This window comes from Nanorana parkeri, unplaced genomic scaffold, assembly GCF_000935625.1.
Source record: "Nanorana parkeri isolate BGI_ZX_2015 unplaced genomic scaffold, ASM93562v1 scaffold1816, whole genome shotgun sequence".
NCBI classification, from domain to species: Eukaryota; Metazoa; Chordata; class Amphibia; order Anura; family Dicroglossidae; genus Nanorana; species Nanorana parkeri.
The window spans coordinates 254872-258784 of NW_017308084.1; the positions used below are offsets into that span (position 1 = coordinate 254872).

At 48.6% G+C, this 3913-nt stretch overlaps 1 protein-coding gene across 1 annotated transcript in view; it reads left to right on the forward strand.

Annotated features, from left to right (window-relative positions):
* Positions 1-3913, forward strand: part of RAB11FIP4 (RAB11 family interacting protein 4) — a 30448-nt gene that overhangs the window by 20629 nt on the left and 5906 nt on the right. The gene's annotated exons all lie outside the window — the stretch shown is intronic.

Below are 3913 nucleotides of genomic sequence, written 5' to 3' on the forward strand. Positions count from 1 at the left end.
CTTGCCCCCCGCGGGCCCGGGGTTAAGGGGGGGGGGGGGGGGGACGATGAAACAGGAGATGAATTACCATATAATACGCCTACATGTATCATTCCCGCTTCTATAAAATGAATAGGGATGAAGTCTTCTGCCGCCCGGCCCTTTAATTGATGGGACAGAGCGGGCTCCGGAGCTCCTGCTTCACGCGTTGGACAGTCGCGGTACGTCGGGGTCGTTGTTCCTATCACACGGAGACGTCAAACATCGGAAAATCTCCAGAACTAGTGAAAGTCATAAAACCGGTTCATTTCCCCAGACGCCGAGAGAGCTCAGATACAGCAATTAACCCGTCATGTGACCTTCCCGGGCTCAGCCAAATGTATGAAGAAGGGAGAAGATCGGAGCAGAAGTGCCGTCATTAACTCTTCGTCTCTGCTGACTTCTTCTAGTGAGGGGCCCCCGGTGGTGGACGGGGGTTTGGCCCTGGGTCTTTGCGGGCGAGGTGAGTGCTACCTTCAACTGGCCTACAAAGTCCCAGTGCCCGGCTCCCCCCAATCAGCGGCTGCCTTTCCCCCGAAGATTCCGCGTCTCCCTGCAGACCATTGTGAGTTCTCTGTTCTCCATATATGTACGCAGGGTGTGTGTATTACATGTGTGCGTGTATCCTGACATGTTTCACGTACGGCAACTTCTTGGAAAAGTTGGGAGAGGTTCCAGGAATACATCTGTGGGGGTCACGCTGCCATTGTGGAACGAATCTCTCCAAAATGACAATTATTATAAAGCTGCAAAGCCCAAAACTTTCCCCCAATTTTCCTATTTTAAAGCTGCAAAGCCCAAAACGTTCCCCCAATTTTTGTATTATAAAGCTGCAAAGCCCAAAACTTTCCCCCAATTTTCTTTATTATAAAGCTGCAAAGCCCAAAACTTTCCCCCCGATTTTCTTATTATAAAGCTGCAAAGCCCAAAACGTTCCCCCAATTTTTGTATTATAAAGCTGCAAAGCCCAAAACTTTCCCCCAATTTTTGTATTATAGAGCTGCAAAGCCCAAAACTTTCCCCCACAATTTTCTTATTATAGAGCTGCAAAGCCCAAAACTTTCCCCCAATTTTCGTATTATAGAGCTGCAAAGCCCAAAACTTTCCCCCCCAATTTTCTTATTATAAAGCTGCAAAGCCCAAAACTTTCCCCCAATTTTCTTATTGTAGAGCTGCAAAGCCCAAAACTTTCCCCCAATTTTCTTATTGTAGAGCTGCAAAGCCCAAAACTTTCCCCCAATTTTCTTATTGTAGAGCTGCAAAGCCCAAAACTTTACCCCAATTTTCTTATCTGTACCGGAATAGGAAAAAAAACAGCATTCAGCAGCTAAAGCGTCAGTGGTGGGCCAGTGTTACCCCGGGTGTGTGTTCCTGGGGGAGACCTCCGAAACATCATTGTATGTCTGGACTAGCCCCAGTCCGAGGTGGCCCAATTCCTCTTCTGTCCTGAAAGTCCTCTACAAATCTTCCGATGGCCTAGTAGTGTGTTGGATGAGGGCATATGGGGGATACGATGGATAAACGCATGGAGTAGGAGGCTCATTCCAGCGTGTCTCCACCATTCCGAGAATCGGGTTATAGTCATCTCGTACCCCTCCATACTGCTAGTCTGGTTTGTGTCTGGCCTTGGGGGGGGTCACACTCCACGACATTCCTCTCCTTCTTTGCTCAAATCCACAATTATAAACGGAAAATTAAACGCACGATTATAAACTGAAAACTAAACGCACAATTATAAACGAATGAAATCCACAATCGTCCTCCTGTTAGGAATGACGGAAGATAATTGGGGATGGGACAGATTTGGTGGGAAAAGGTTTGTTGTTCATGAGTCTGCTGGAGGAGAAATTTCCCCCTTTTTCTATAAATTATCCTCATTTATAGGAAATATTACAATAGATGTTTTTTTCTATTTTTGTTTTCCCCCCATTTTTTTTTTTTTTTTGTGCTGAGAATTTTCAGGGGTCTGAAGTTGTCAGGATTGTGACTCTTCATATTATTCTCTGATTTCCTTCACATGATGATATGTCATTGTTGCGCCCCGTTGTCTCTTCACGTTGCTGCGTCGCTATTCTATGCATGGAAGTGAACACAAAGTCGTCCAGTCTATAGATCGCCCCCTGACCCTTCATGTGCCCCCCTAACCCGTTGTCCGGCGCTCGGCCAGGGCCTGGATCATCTGAGCTGTCACAATGTTTTATGTCATGCAGATGTCTCCTACATTTGTGCCGCGTTTATTCCCAAAGTGATGTACGGAAAATGATTCCAAGATTGAGGAAGTGTCTGCTCTGTGTAGAGACGGCGGGCTATGGGGAATGTGCACCGCTTCAGACACTGGATTGAGTTCAGTGGAGTTATGCACATGTTCAGGATCAATCATCTTACATGCTGGAGATGAAATGGTGGCATTCTGTGCTGTGAGGGCGATTATCATATGACAGGTTTGGTGAGGGAAGGAAAAAATTAAGGATTCAAGTCCTGGATAACAGCGCTCTCCTGTGGGGATGGGGATGAGTGGTTTTGTGTTGTTCAGAGCTTTCCGGGTGTTTGTATGACTAAATCTAGGCTGTATGGGAGAGGAAGGTGTAAAAGTGGGTGTGGCGTGCAGCTTCTGTTCAACATGGACCGGGGGGTCCAATTGGTATAAGTGCAAAAAACAGAAAAGAAGGGTCTGGTCCCAAGGGCAGTCGCGCTTCAGACCCTTTTCTTTTCTGTTTGGTGAGCGAAGGAGCGTGTATGGGCGCTGGACCTGTAAAGGGTTAATCCCTCTGGTCTGGGGTGATGTAGTGATCTGTTTTCACCAGCAGGGGGCAGCGGAGCTGATATAATGCGGCGGATTGAGGTTCCTGTAATGTACGGTTACACAAGTGACTTCTGTATTACACCTATTACACTTGTAAGTCTTACAATTAGGCCAAAGCTGCACAGCTCAGTCTTAACCCCTCAGTAGCAGCAATTTAACCCTTTGTTGGCGCCTGCATTATGTGCAGCACATTGATTCCATTGTACCAGCAATGATGAAGGTTGGATTTACACTCAGCGCACATGTGGAGGTGTGAAGGGGCCCTTATAGTTTAAATCCACGTAGGAGACGAGGGGATTTCTTCTTACAATGTATCTTTCTCGGATGGAAATGGAGAAGTGTGACTGGACCGGCAGCGTGAATAAAACTCTCCCGTGTAGTTTAGGGCTTGGCCTGTCACCGTCAGCCAAACATATCTATGAGGGCTTGGCACCCAACAAGATACGGCACATTATTCAAGGCAAAGGGGGTATCTTATCTCAACACCTCTGCACCCCCTGTTACTCCTCCAACACACCCCTCTGCACCCCCTGTTACTCCTCCAACACACCCCTCTGCACCCCCTGTTACTCCTCCAACACACCCCTCTGCACCCCCTGTTACTCCTCCAACACACCCCTCTGCACCCCCTGTTACTCCTCCAACACACCCCTCTGCACCCCCTGTTACTCCTCCAACACACCCCTCTGCACCCCCTGTTACTCCTCCAACACACCCCTCTGCACCCCCTGTTACTCCTCCAACACACCCACCCACCACCCCCCTCCCCCCCCCGTTACTCCCCCAACACACCCCTCTGCCCCCCCTGTTACTCCACCAACACACCCCTCTGCACACTCTGTTACACCACCAACACACCCCTCTGCACCCCCTGTTACTCCTCCAACACACCCCTCTGCACCCCCTGTTACTCCACCAATGCACGCCTCTGCTCCCCCATCACACTACTGCACCAATAAATGCCTCTGCACGCCCCTTGCTACTCCACCAACGTGCACTTCCATATTCATCCCAGCAAGTGAACAGGTACACGCTCGCTCATTTCTGTGTATATCATACAGGAGGGGGTAAGTAATATATGTCACACTGTCA